The 15,675-nt window shown below is 45.3% G+C and overlaps 1 protein-coding gene across 1 annotated transcript in view; it reads right to left on the minus strand.

Moving 5' to 3' along the window:
- Nucleotides 1–15,675, minus strand: part of NFS1 (NFS1 cysteine desulfurase) — a 651,727-nt gene that overhangs the window by 557,819 nt on the left and 78,233 nt on the right. The window lies entirely within an intron of this gene.

Consider the following 15,675-nt stretch of genomic DNA (forward strand, 5'->3'; position numbering starts at 1 on the left):
ATATTACTTTAGTAACCTCCCGCACTATATTCCTCCTGGTTTCTTCAAGAATCTCGAGTCCACATTAAGGGACTTTATTTGGAAATAGGGGAAGATGCAGAGTTGCGCTAAGAAAATTCTATTTGCCACTGGAGAGAGGTGGCCTGTCAGCCCCTAATCAGGAGCATTACTATTTGGCGTCTCAGCTCCAATGGGTGTCTAAGTGGCTGGCAGGCCTGAACCTCGCTTACACGGCAACCACGGAGGGCCCCTGGTCCCTCATGCAAGTGTCACACCTATTTCACCCATTAGCACGAGTTGCGTTGCCAGAACAGTTACTCCTTAAAGTAGCTTTTAGCTGTTATCGTAGGTCTCTGCGTATCGCTGGGGGGGGGGGGGGGCGATCCCATTTGCGCCGGTGCTGCTGGGCATCCCCGTGGCTCTCTAGTTACGTCGGGACCCGAGCTGCTTGCGTGGCATGCAGCAGAGCTGTATACACTGGGCGACCTATATGATGATGGCAAACTGATATAATTTCCTGTGCTGGTACAGGAGTCGAGCCTTCCTGCCGGGCAGTTTCTGCTGTATAATTAGTTGCTCAGGTCTCTTGCATCTAAGTGGGGTGACTTGTCTGTTGCTCCTCCCACGCACCTATTGGTGCAGTATATACAGGTGATGGGACAGGGACGTCACCTCATTCGATGGTTCACTGAAGCGCTGCGCTTACACAGCCCGGGAATGCAATACACTGCGTGCGGCTTGGGATGGTGATGCGATTACCTCATTCACAGATGCACAACGGAAATCAGCCCTCTCCAGCCATGTTAATATACCACATAACTCCAGATTTCGCTTGATTCAATTCTATATCATTCACAGGGCATAGCTCACTCCAGCCCGAATAAACAGATATTTTGCTCGTCGCGATGCGGCGTGGCTCCGTTGTTCCCACATTGACGTGGCCATGATTCATATGCTCTGGTCCTGTCCAACCTTGCGCCGCTTTTGGGGGGGCGGTTGTAAGTTGCCTATCGGAGTGCGCGTCGCGACCGGTTCCGTTCACCTGGGAGGCTTGTATACTGGGCCTCTTTCCTAGGAATACGCGGAATAAAGCTGCAGCATGATTTTTGGACCTAGGGCTGATAACGGCCATGAGATTGATGACCCGTCAGTGGAAGTCATCTGACCCACCAGCTGAGCAGGCCTGGAAATATTTGTTTGAGGTACGGGCTGGCGGGGAGGGGGTGGTGTTGGCAGGGAGGATGCACTAGGGCTGCGCAAGTATCCGTTATCAGTTAGCTGGAAGGCGATGTTGGCATGCTTGCGGGGTCTGGGGCAGGGCTTGGATGTGGAGGAAGTGGTCTGACTGCCGTAGTGAGCGCATATCTGCTCTTGGTGCGGGAGTGAGAGGAGTTGGGTGCTGGAGATTGAGTAGCAGACCTGACCTCGGCTTTTGGGCTATAAGTGTGGTTTATATAGGAGGCAGGGGTCTGTAGTAAGCACACGTTTCTGTCCTCTGTTGGTATGAACGGGCAGAACAGGGGAGTCCCTGTGCCTTTGGGGACACGCTTCAACCCAAGCCTGCTGCTCGTAGAGGCAGTCCTCCAAAGTTTGTTTATGTTCTTATTGTCAATTGTGATTGGTCCAAAGATACACACTTGAATGCATAAAGTTGTACGTATACAAGGACCTTCAGGAGTGGTTTGAAGTGGTACTGTGGTACCTGCAGCCCTTCAAATTATCTATGAGACTCATGAGTCCAGAGTATGGTCCGTTCTGTTAGTGCTTGCACACTAATCAATCCTGTTTTATGCAAGTTCTATAGTGTGTGGTTGTACTATCTGCTTTATGACTTCACTGTTAATCATTCCAATGTCTACCTTTGACAATTGTGCTCATTTAGTCTACTAATAATTACACAGGCTTATTGTCTCATTCTTGATGTAAATCTAAATGTTATAATATGCTGAAAATACTAATAAACAGATTAAAAAAAAAAAAAAAGACTGCCTTCTTTATGTATAGTCTAACAGTAATGGACATCACAGGAAAAAGACTTTACCAAAATCTGGACTGGGAACATCTGACTACACTTCAAGGATTGTCCACCATCTTGAAATGGTTCATTATAGGGCTGGACCAGCCCCTTGTTCAGGAAAGCATGGCATTTACGTGGACATTTCTCTTTAACCATCTTTCTTCATGGAGTGCATTCTGCGTTTCCTCCATTTACCATTGGTGCCCTCAACCACAAACAGTTTGCAGAACACGTCTCCAGGCATCCATGAGTGTGGAGACAACAGGGCAGTTTGGCAGTGTAGGCACTCATCCAAACATGTTAACTGGCAAAAGGGGCTATGCAATGCTCCTCCTCTATGTAATGTGCAGGGCTTCAAGTAAATACATTGAAAGGAAATTCATCTTGCACAAGTTAAGCAGTGTGTACCCTTGAGGGCAGAAATGATACGGGTGCATCACCATAGGCCAGGAATTTGTCTGGCAGCAGCATTCAGGATTCACTTAAGTTTGACCAAATGTTGAGTCTATTGGCAGAATTACTGAGTGTACAACTAGTGCTTCTGAGGCAGGGTCCTGGAAAGGTAACTCCAGAAAGACATGGTGCCTTGTAACGTTTCAAGACTACTGAAGGCAGTTTTCATTGTGGTGTTCAACTGATTTGAATGTGAAAATGGGAGCCTGAACTCCACAATCACATCCAGACAATTTAAAACCAATGTAGCAGGGGGAGAGTTTCAATCTCCTCAGTCCAGTTCATTAGGGCATAGGAAAAAGAGTCTGTTTTACCTAGTGCAAAAATATAGATCTAATGCACACACACCTTTATTCGGCTGTCAGCCATCAAAGGGAAAAACATCAAAATAATCATCATCATAAGATATTAAATAATTATACAACTATTATAAAAAAGATAAAAAAATAATTACATGAGTGATAAATAGTATTTAAAAAAAAAACATAAAATACTTCAGTTAACAACAGTCCTAGCACTAAGAAGCGAAATGTTTCTATAGTTCGTGTCCTGCCCAAGCATTATCAATATCCCCTGGACTAGATACATCCTAGGCATAATGTATATCCAGAGTTCATTGACTTGCAGGAGAGAGCTCCCGTTTGTCATTTCAGGCACCATAAATTTAACTGTAGGGGTTTATCTGGGTTAGAACACCTAGAGCCTCAGGCCCGCCTTGTCTCTGATAAATGAAATTGCTAAAAGAAACCGTCTTATACCAAAAACAACAAATGGAATAGTACTAGATCTCAAGAATCTAGCCGCTTCGTTGTAGTTTCTGATTCCTACGTTCCTGCAAATAGGTCGAATCCATTTCCTCCTTAGTTTGTCATAAGCTTTGCAAGTTAAAAGAACATGATCCGCCGTTCCAGAGGTCTCTATATTACACAACCCACGTCGCCTCGTGTCTTCTCTCACTCTGGGGGCCCCATTTGGAAGTAAAAGCCCTGACCTGAAGAATCGCATATCGAAACTTCATAAATAGTACTTTTGCTCGCCTGGGTTGGATAGTATCTATCCATTCCTCAGCTCTCGGTATTGGTTTGATATCCAGGAAACTTGAGGTCAGTCTACCTAGGTCCTTGCTGTGGAGAGGGCTGATTAGAGAGAAGTCCCAATATACTTGCTTTAATCGAATCTTGGATTGTGTTGTGAGTGTATGCGGTTCTTCCCAATAGGATTTCAGCCCTAAATTGTAGAAGCAATGCCTTATGTAGTGGAGCCACGGGAGGGAGATGGTCTTGTCCAGATCCATGATCTCGATTAGTACTTGCCTATATTGGAGCAGTTCAGGAGTTGTCCAAAGTCTACACCAGTAAAGCAATGGCCTCAGGGCTGCCAGTTTACCTATTTGTTTCATATTAATATCATAAGTTAGAGGAATCAATGGAGTAGATGGAGGGAGTCCCAATACCCCCCTCATAAAATTGTTTTCCTGGGTTACCAGCGGGGTTAAGTTTGTGGTTCCCCAGAGCTCGGCACCATATAAGGCAGCAGCCTGTGCTTTGTACCTATAGATCTCAAATACTGGTGAAACTATCCTGGATCTTGAGCATTTGTAATTTTTGCTAATCGCCATGGAACTATGGACTGAGGAGATTGCAGCTTTATTGACGTGCGGCGCCCATGACAACTTGGCGTCCAACAATATCCCTAGATAGTTAAAGTTTTTTACTCGTTCCAATTCCTGCCCTCTAATCCGAATGTTTCTCTTGAGTGCTTTATGGGGGTTGACGGTCAGATATTTAGTCTTATTTGTGTTTATTTCTAGTCCCTTCGAGCTGCAGTACTCACTAAATTTCCCTAGTAGGGTTTGCAAGCCCATGGGTGTTTGAGATATTAAGATGGTATCGTCTGCAAAAAGGAGGGCAGGAACTGGATCACCATTCAGTCTTGGCGAATCATGGTTACTCTGTTTTAGGTGTTCAACCAGATCATTAACATATAATGATAAGAGAGTTGGGGCAAGCACACAACCCTGCCTCACCCCCCTCTTGATGGGTATTGGGTCTGTCAACTCTCCCTTTGGACCCCACCGAACCTTTGCAAATGTATTTTCGTGCAACCTCTCTAGCTGGCACAGGAGATTCCCCGGCATGCCCTGCTTCCCTAACGCAGCCCATAAGGAGTCTCTTGGCACCAAATCAAAGGCAGCGCGCAAATCCACGAAAGCAATATAGAGGTGACCCTTCATTAATTTAGTGTATTTCCACATTATTGCCAGTAGCCTAAAGGCCTGATCGATTGTAGTCGTCTGCTGTCTAAATCCTGCTTGATATATAGTCAATATGCTGTTTTCTTCTATCCAGCTGCTAATTCTATTCAGCAACTGCCTAGCATAGATTTTTTGCATAACATCAATGAGGCTGATTGGTCTATAATTCCCAGGATCTTCCCTAGATCCTTTTTTATAGACTGGGATTATTTCTGCCCCTTTCCATGTCTCAGGCACTGGGCCTCCCCTTGCTATAGCGTTGCTTAGTAGATTTATATAGGGTGCCCAAATTTCTATACTATGTTTGAACATATCCCCAGGGATCTTATCCAAACCGGGGGCTTTTCCTGGCTTGATCGCTTTAATGGCAGTCACCGTCTCCTCCAGGCTAAATTGTATATCCGGTAGAGTGCCCCAAGTAACTAGAATGTTATGCTTGGAGGGATAAAAGACAAGGTTGGGGGGATCAGAATAAGCTTTGGAGTCTATATGATGTTCTGTATTGAATATCCCCACTTTACTGCCGTGAGTAACTATTTTCCAGAAGGTCATTGCGTCATTACTTTTGCCTGCTTCCAGCAGATCTTGCCATTTTTGATCCTCCCAATTACTTTGGGCTATAGCCAGTATTCTTTTGTAGCTAGCCCTTGCCTGTTGTACAGCTAGTGGATTTTTTTGTTTTAGAGCCTCTATCAATATTTTCTCCTCCCTACATTTGATGGTATACCATGGACTGGATGGGGTGGTTTGCACCTTCTCCTTTTTATGCTTTTGCTGTATCTGTTTGGTTAGGAAAGGTCTTAGTGCAGTGCTCATTGACTGATGGATGGCCATAATAGGGATATCAATACAATTTTTATGAGCATGAGGCTCCAAAAGATCAGCATATGTATTATAGATATTTGTCATAACGCCCAAATTGCCTAATATTACTGGCCATTTTACAACCCTTCTATTATTGCTAAGAGTGGGTTGTAACTCCACCTTATCATGTTCTATATGTTCCAGATCCAGGAGGTGGCCCCAGAGTTCAATTATTAATGGAAAATTATCGCTTTCCCTCCTTTTGTCTATTTTAAAAGTCACTAATCTTTCCCATGTACTTATGCTATGCATAATGTAGTCTATTTTCGAGGTTGAGTTGCCTCTCTGGAAAGTATCCATATTAAGGCCTCCTTCACCCACTCTGCCATTACACGCCCTCAGTCCGTGCTTTAATGTGAGGCCCATAAGTTGCAGGGCGGCCACTGTACCAGGGACAGTTTTTTCTGTTGTTAGATGAGGGATTGCTCTCGTTCGATCTTCATCTTCTGCTAGATGTTCTAGTCCAATTATAGGTTCATAGTTACAATTAAAATCGCCCCCTATCATAATTGTCTCTCCTACTGGAATCTTTTTGAGCAAGCCATCTAATAATTCTACTTCAGGCGACTCCAGGTTTGACCTTCTAGGCCTTATATACACATTGAACAAGTGGGATATCACCTTATTTTTTTTCCCCAATACCAACCACAAAATATCCTGAATCTGCGACTTGCGTACATATCTCAGTATTTAGTGAAATTTTCACCCATGCAACCAACCCCCCAGACGGCCTCCCTCTGGCTGCTGAAGTTGCGCTGATAAAAAAGGTTTTATATCCCAATTTGTATGGTGGATCCTTAAGCCAGGTCTCTTGGAAGAGACAAACATGATAATGATCGATGTAGTCCTGCCATTCAGGATCTATAAGCTTACTTTTTAGTCCCGCTACATTCCAGGAGATCATAGTGACTATTCCCCTTCCATTTGAGGTCGTGATGTTAGAAATGGGGCTCAGGTATGTGGTCAATTCTTTCCTACGGGGGAAATACTCCCCTATACTCCCTACCCCTCTAGCATGGAGATTATTCCCGTCATGGGGCTCAGCTACTGTTGAGTCCCCAATTGGTCCCACATGTGCCTGATCTAACTGGGTTAGTCAATCTACTATTTCAAGATTGGAATCTCCATTTCTCATTTGCAATCCCCCATTATTATGCTTGACCCTCTGGACTATAGGTTTGGTAATGAATGGGTCCAGGCTAAATCTCATAGCATTAATTTTGGGGGCAGTGGTTCTCTGTTCCATATCAATCAGACCTTCGGTTAATCTTCCATCCTTGAGTATCAGTGCAACAACGTCCTGTTTCCCCGTCTCTCCTGGCAATCTTTCTGCCCTCCTAATATCTGAGCGAATTATAGAATGGCAGTGTCTTTTGGACCTAATCCAGTGTATACGCTTATTCTTTAAGGAATCCTCGTCTTCTATGCTATTTAGGGCCAATTTCGGAACATTTAACAGATAAACAACATTGGTCCTAGTAGGACACTTTTCCCCCTCAAAGTAACGGCTCCATGTGGTGGGAAGGATACGATCATTATGTGCTCGGGAATAGGGCTTCAGAGTAGGTACCACCTTTTCTTTTTGTAGCCCTGTTTCCCGGCAGGGTTCTCTTCGAAAGTTCCCTGTTTCTTGGCATAGAACACCAGCCTTGCTTATAGGGTAATTACGTAATCCGGTATTTCCCTCATTTACCCCTCTCAGGCATCCCTGTGATTGGTGTAAAATCTTGGCTATAGCTGGGATAGGGTTGGGATGAGTATTCAAAAACTTTGAGGACATATAGGTCTACCTTGTGGATGTAGTGGTGCAAGTGGGTTCTCCTTCTCGCTCTGAGCTCTGTGGGTTCCCCTACCCCCCTCCTTTTCCACAATATCTGATAAGGTTCTTACTTCGTGTTTTAATTCCCTAACTTCCTGGATTAAACCAAAAAGTAGATCATAAAGATCTGCTAGAGTTCTTGTTTTGTGTTTTAAATAATTCACTGGTTCTTGATTGGGTAGGGATATCCTCTCTCTAGCTGACTGTACTATTGGGATGGTTAGATCTAGCTCATCCACAGATTCCCCCTCCTGTGCATTCTGTACTTTATTAGTAACAAGTTCTGGCAAGACTGCGTACTTATTGGAGCACACAACATCACTCTTCTGCATGTGGCCCTTCTTCCTGATACCATCTATGGTGCTTGGGTGTATGGCTCGAGTTCTAGCGTCTTTGGGGCTGCCTGTCCTAATATCGGGCGATACCTCCCCCTCTTGCTGGCTAACACTCTCTGTCAGTTTATCTTTCTCTATTTCGGCTTTCTTTGTGTAATAGGAGGTAATCTTTTTATCAGGACCTTCCCGGGGGTAGCCCTATTGCATAGTAGTGACTCTACCGCCTCAATGAGATCATCAATTTCAGCTATAGTACAGTTCTAGCCTGCATTCCTAAGTTTTTTTGTAGATTTCTCCTTCCCCCTTGGGGGTTCTGATGCCTTGCGTTTTCCCATATCTTTAGCCACCTATTTAATGCTCGGCTCTACTGGAACCAGTTCCAGGCCTCCGGATTCTTGCCCTAATGGTGTTGATTGGAGTGGCCTAAAGCGCCAGGCACAGATTACTTAATCCCTGAGGAGACTAGGAGGTAAAGTCCTTTTGAATACAGGTGGGTACTTTTATTGTTTTAATTAAGGGCCTGCCTCGAAAATGTCTGGACCTGCTTGTTAATCTCTGCTGTGGGGTGGGGTGGGAATATCCCACACGCTGGCTGTAGACTTGTTAAGTGAAGCCCTCCAAGTTATATCCAATAAGTATTTGTGGTAGAAGAGTTTTGAAGAAGGGCTAGTGAGGGTAAAGCTGAATAGCGAGTATTAGCTTCTTAGATTAAACGTGACAGATGTTAAGATTTAAGCTTTACTCTCTTAAATACAAGCAGATCTCTTACTGAAAATGAGAAGGGGGGGGGGGGCCCAGCCCAGCCTTCTCCGGACTCTGGCGGACAATATCGAGCACACTACACCAATAAAGGTGGACTTCTACCCCGTCAGTATGGCTGGAATCCTCTATAAAGACTTTATTTCTATAAAAAAAATAAAAAAAATAAAAAATCGCCGGCACAGTACCTTCAGGCAGCCATGAGCGGCCCCAATCACTGGTCCCCGGCACCTCCGATGCGCTTCCCGCGACGGTGGGAGCGCGATTCGAATTTTAAAGGGCTCCTGCCCAAATCACTGGTCCCCAGCACCTCCGATGCGCTTCACATCTAATTTTAAGGGGGTTCCATTTCAGTTCATTTGGTAGTGTCTGTATGCAATCATTTGAAGAATTCAGATGCCACCACGTTTGACATTTTTCCTACTTTTGTAATAATTTTGGTATTGTGTCTGTCTATCTTTGTAGCACTATATTTAAAAGAGTTGATAAGCTCAGGAAGTAGTAACCTATACAGTACGGACAGAAGTATGGCAACTGTTTCACCTTAGCAGGGAGTGGGAAGAGGAACTCCCCTTTTGCAATAATGGTGCACAAGAAGAGATATGGTCACAATTAGTCTTCTGTTTATTACTTTTGAAAATGCCAGATCACTGACAAGCTTGTGGTAACTAAATTAATTCCACCAGACCTTACCCCTACTCAACAACCACAGAGTGCTCAGTTTTATTAAAACTAGTACTGCAATCTCCAAGGACAAGTAACTTACATGAACAACTGTGATAACTGACAAGAGTCCAAGAGGATGTCAGCAAAGGCTGCACTGTGTGAAGATGGTCAGTAGATGAGAAGGAATGAGGCAGATAAAAGGCTGCAGTGGTAAACATTGAACACATAATGATGCATTTTCTCCCAACTACAAGGACAGTGTTGGATCCCTGTGCTGATGTCCACAGGAGACAAGGGTGCACCATTTCACTGGACCGCCTGGTCTTCCAAGATGATTAGCAGGGAGAAGGATCGCTTTCATGAAGGTTCAATCAAGTCTTTGTAATATAAGGTGTTGAGTTCAACTTTCCTCAGTCCCAGGGAGGGAGATACTGAAAACTCTTACACTATATTATTTGGGTAGGGTAGCTTTAAGCCCACAACATTTCCCATTTAAGTAACTGAGTCAGGACAGAGGAGTGGTTTCAGGTACATACAATGTGCTGATTACGTAACTCTACGACTAACAAAACTGGACTGGGGATGCAGGAGTACTGACAAATACAATTCGCTACTGAATACAGCGATGTGACGTGAAATGAAACGTTGCTGCATCCCACAATAGAGAATTGCGAAAAGGCAGACAGATTTTAAGTTCTTAGAAAACAGGTACTGGGCTTCATCTATGCTGTACAAGCCATGTCTATGCACCTGATCACAGCTTAAAACTTTCCACCTTCATCACTGGTCACCTGAAACATTGCGAACCCACTGAAGAATGCCAAACAAATAGCTATAGCGTGAGACCACTATCATTTTGACAACATTTACAGGTCCCCACAATGACTTCTGCAAGAGGGTTGGGGGAGGGGGGGGCGCTACCTGCCAAAATCATTCTTGTTTTTTAACGATCAGGTGTATTAAGTTGTCAAAGACTATGCTAAATAGACATGTGTTGACTGAGCCAGGGATTTTAGGTCTGAGGAACACAATATGAACTCGCACCTGTCTATTACAACCATCACTGTACCCCTGGACAGAGTTAGGCTCTTGCTCATGTCCCAATTAATCGTGTACCCTGTAGAAGGATAAACATCAGTCAATAAGCTGTCAAATAGATCGACAATCCATGGTCAGTGATCGAGAGGAAAATATTGTCACTGTCCAGCAACATTTTGAAGCATTCAGCCACTGTTTTCACACCCCTTATAGAACCAGTTGAGCATATAGTTATTGCAAGAGGTTCCAGGGTAAGCTGGAATAACACCTGAGAGGGGGAGGCCCTATCTCATACTGCTGCAAATGCTGAAGGTGTTTGAGAGGAATCCACTGCAATCATTGCATTCATAAGGATAATCACATAGCCATTTTACTCTGACAGTAACTTAAGGGCCCAGGCCTGCCCTCTCCATTATCTTAAAGAGAAGGTCCCCTGATGCAGTCAAATGTCTTCATTCTATTAAGAGAAACTGCTATTGTTTGTCAGATCAACCTCAACATGCAAAACTGTATTCGTGAAGAAGCACGTAATTCCTAGACTTCCTATGGAGCACAATGCTAACGCATTTTGAAGATCTAGCACTGAGTGGAAACTGATTTTATTGAATGATACTTACTGTGTCATGCTGTATTTGAATTTCTAACTCGTACATCCTCGAGTAAGCCTTCACTCCTAAACTCCACTACTGCAGGAGGGTCAAGTGACTAAGAGGAGCAACTTCGTTGTCCAAATAAAGTACAGATTTTTCTGGAGGACTTAGGACAGTAGTGGTAAACACTCCCAACACCTGAATATATTCTTTATTCGGTCAATGAACACCATACAAGTCCATATAAAAACAGCAGCATTTAATAAAAACATAAAAAAATAAAAATAGAAATAAAATTGATACGTCAAATCAGCCATCACTCTGCATGCTAGTTAAGAAGTCCTTAAAAAAATTTTTTTTTTTTAAAACACACACACAGTATAACATTCAGTAAGAGTAACCGGTTCAATATATATATATATATATATATATATAAATATAAATTCGTTACATCAAAACCGACACCTTCTGCCGTCTGGCACAGTGGATATACGTTCCAGTTAAAAAGTAAATCCTCGCCATTGGCAATGACATGACTAAGAAATCCAAGACGGCCCTGCAATATCTAATGTTGGCCTGCTTCTAGAAGGGTAAAATAAGCAGTTTCCTCAATGATGCATGATAGTTGCAAAACAAAGTGCAGTGTGCATTGCTTAGAGCGGTCATCGCATCGGCACGGGGTAGCAAGGCAAAGTAGGTGCCCTGCATAGGGTAGGCCACTAAGAAATGGGCAATATTCAGCCTTAATCTCACCAACAGGTACCTGTGGTGCAAGTTGGTAACCCAGGTTACATATGACTCAATGCCATTACAGGTACAAATTTATACATATGCCTGGACTGTAGGCTTATTGACTTCTGACTGATGTCTTGTTATTACATTTAGCCAAAAACATGTTTTTCCAGAATTCTCAAAGCTTTCTTGATATGCTCCTCAGGTCTTGAAAAGATCACTCAGGTCCAAGCTCAGGCAGGTATTGTGAATATACCTAATCCAGGCAATTTTCAAGCAATGATCCAATTTTAGGCAGTCAGTATGAAATGCCTGGTTGAGTGACTGTAGGAAGTTGGCTCTATATATACTATTTCAAAGTAAGAAATAGTGTGCACAGAGTCCAAGGGTTCCCCTTAGAGGTAAGATAGTGGCAAAAGTAGATAATTCTAATGCTCTATTTTTGTGGTAGTGTGGTCGAGCAGTAGGCTTATCAAAGGAGTAGTGTTAAGCATTTGTTGTACGCACACAGGCAATAAATGAGGAACACGCATTCAAAGAAAAACTTACTCCAGGCCAATAGGTTTTTATATTGAAAAATACCTTTTCTTAGTTTATTTTAAGAACCACAAGTTCAAGATTTACAATTAATACTTTAAAAGTAAGGTACATCACTTAGATACTTTAGGAACTTTGAATGAAAACAATATAATGTACAGTCTGTAAAAATGGCAATAAGCTATTTTCAAAGTGGACAAAGTGCAAAAATCAACAGTTCCTGGGGGAGGTAAGTAAAGGTTAGGTTTGCAGGTAAGTAAAACACTGAAAAGTCTCAAAGTTGGGGCCAAGGTAGCCCACCGTTGGGGGTTCATGGCAACCACAAAGTTACCACATCAGCAGCTCAGGGCCTGTCAGGTGCAGAGGTCAAAGAGGTGCCCAAAACACATAGGCTTCACTGGAGAACAGGGGTGTCCCGGTTTCAGTCTGCCAGCAGGTATGTACCTGCGTCCTCGGGGGACAGACCAGGGGGGGCTTTTGTAGGGCACCGGGGGACACACAAGAAGGCACATAAAGTGCACACTGCACCCGGCCGCCCCTGTGCCACTGAGGGTGTAAACAGGGGTCGGGTTTTAGATAGAAAGTAATGGAGGGACCCAGGGGTCACTTCAATGATGCAGGCTTGCATGGGGGGGGTCTCCTCGGGGTAGCCACCACCTGGGCTTGGCAGAGGGTCACCTGGGGGTTGCTCCTGCACTGGAGTTCGGTTCCTTCGGGTCCTGGGGGCTGCGGGTGCAGTGTTGGTTCCAGTCGTCGGGTCCCTTGTTACAGGCAGTCGTGGTCAGGGGGAGCCTCTGGATTCTCTCTGCAGGCATCGCTGTGGGAGCCCAGGGGGTAGTCTCTAGTTACTCTTGGGCTCGCAGTTGCCGGGGAGTCCTCCCTGAGGTGTTGGTTTTCTGCAGGTCGAGTCGGGTGCAGATTGTAAAGTCTCACGCTTCCGGCGGGAAACGTGAAGTCTTTAAAGTTGCTTCTTTGTTGCGAAGAAGTTGTAGGTTTTTTAACAGAGCCGCTGTTCACGGGAGTTTCTTGGTCCTTGGGTGCTGGCAGTCCTCTGAGGCTTCAGAGGTCGCTGGTCCCTGTTGGATGCGTCGCTGTTGCAGTTTTCTTCGAAATTGAAAGACAGGCCGGTAGGGCTGGGGCCAAAGCAGTTGTCGTCTCCGTCTTCTCTGCAGGGCTTCAGGTCAGCAGTCCTTCTTGCTAAGGTTGCAGGAATCTGATTTCCTGGGTTCCCCTAAATACTAAAATTTAGGGGTGTGTTTAGGTCTGGGAGGGCAGTAGCCAATGGCTACTGTCCTTGAGGGTGGCTACACCCTCCTTGTGCCTCCTCCCTGAGGGGGAGGGGGGGGCACATCCCTATTCCTATTGGGGGAATCCTCCAAAACCAAGATGGAGGATTTCTAAAAGGCAGGGGTCACCTCCGCTCAGGGCACCTTAGGGGCTGTCCTGACTGGTGGGTGACGACTCCTTGTTTTTCTCATTATCTCCCCTGGACTTGCCGCCAATAGTGGGGGCTGTGTCCAGGGGGCAGGCATCTCCACTAGCTGGAGTGCCCTGGGGCATTGGAACACGAAGCCTGAGCCTTTGAGGCTCACTGCTAGGTGTTACAGTTCCTGCAGGGGGAGGTGTTAAGCACCTCCACCCAGAGCAGGCTTTGTTTCTGGCCTCAGAGGGCAGAAAGGCCCTCAGCCCAGGGGCTCAGAAACTCATCTCTCAGCAACAGGCTGCCACAGACCAGTCAGTCCTGCACTGAGGGATTGGGTAATATACAGGGGGCTCATTTAAGATGCCTTCTGTGTGCATTTTGTAATAAATCCAACACTGGCACCAGTGTGGGTTTATTATTCTGAGAAGTTTGATAGCAAACTTCCCAGTATTCAGTGTAGCCATTATGGAGCTGTGGAGTTCGTTTTTGACAAACTCCCAGACCATAGACATTGTAAGTACAGTGTGGCCATATTAAGTATAAGACTAGACTTAAGACACTGTAGGGGCATATTGCTCATGCAGCTATGCCCTCACCTGTGGTATAGTGAGCCCTGCCTTAGGGCTGTAAGGCCTGCTAGAGGGGTGACTTACCTTGCCACAGGCAGTATTTTGTGGGCATGGCATCCTGAGGGGGATGCCATGTCGACTTTGCCTTTTTCTCCCCCCCCCAACAGAGACAATCTGCAATGGCAGTGTGCATGTGTTAGGTGAGGGGTCCCTTAGGGTGGCACAACATATGCTGCAGCTCCTAGGGACCTTCCCTGGTCACAGGGCTCTTGGTACCAGGTGTACCAGTTACAAGGGACTTATCGTGTGCCAGGGATGTGCCAATTGGGGAAACAATGGTACATTTTAGGTGAAAGAACACTGGTGCTGGGGCCTGGTTAGCAGGGTCCCAGCACACTTCTCAGTCAAGTCAGCATCAATATCAGGCAAAAAGTGGGGGGTAACTGCAACAGGGAGCTATTTTCTTACAGTGAGGTTTCAGTCTTTGTACCCACTTCTTTTATGGTTAAAGATCGGGACAACTTCATGATATCGCTGATAAACCCGATCCCAGTTTTGGAGTGGCACATGAAGGAGTTGTGAGATTTTGGAACCCTCTAGTATTTATTTAAATCAAGCCATTTTGGGAACTCACCAGCTGTTTGTGCTCAATGTAGCCCCTGACACATGCCCTTAACTGGCATTTGTGCAGCACTTAACTTTATATATAGTAGCAAGCTTTCTAATAAGGTTATTTCCTATTCTGGAGGCAAAATTGAAGACCGCCACTGTGGTTTTAGCAAGAGCGTCAAACCCTCCTAATTTTCAATGGACACTAAGTCAGATTTTTAGCAAATGGTTGGTATCCCAAGATAAGGAAACACTGGAAAAGTGATGACTATTGTTATTTACCTTGAAAACCGTGCTATCCTTTCTGCTAGAACTAAAAACCATACCATGAGTTTTAGCCTGAATGACAACAAGATCCAGAGTGGTCATGAAGGAGCAACGGTCAAGCAAACATTGTAAAGCGATTGCTGTCCTAGCTATTAATACTATGGGGGTCATTACAACCCTGGCGGTCAGTGTTAAACCAGCGGTGAGACCGTCAACAGGCTGGCGGTCTTACTTTGGGGAATTAGGACCATGGCGGTTACCGCCATGGTCATCCGGCGTTTCTCCGTTCCGCCCGGCGGCCGTCACTAGACCGCCGGCGGTATTCGGACTCTGCTTACCGCCGTGGATTTCCAGCGGTTTGAACCGCCACGAAATCCATGGCAGTAAGCACTATAAGTGCCAGGGAATTCCTTCCCTGGCACTGATTGGGGTCTCCCCCACCCTGACTCCCTCCCCCACACCCTCCCTGACACCCCCCAAAGGTGGCAGGGCCCCCCTCCCCACATCACATACCCACACGACACGCACGCAGGCACCACTTACACGCACACACGCCGACATACATGCCTACATCCACACACAGTCAGACATGCACACCCACATTCAAACATACACGCACACATCCATACAGACATACCCACAGACATACATGCACTCATTCCCACACACACACAACACCCCCGCAAGCATACACGCACTCACACACCCCCTCTACATACACACACGCACACCTCCATGCACCC

The sequence above is a fragment of the Pleurodeles waltl genome, chromosome 7, assembly GCF_031143425.1.
Source record: "Pleurodeles waltl isolate 20211129_DDA chromosome 7, aPleWal1.hap1.20221129, whole genome shotgun sequence".
In the NCBI taxonomy this organism is placed as follows: Eukaryota; Metazoa; Chordata; class Amphibia; order Caudata; family Salamandridae; genus Pleurodeles; species Pleurodeles waltl.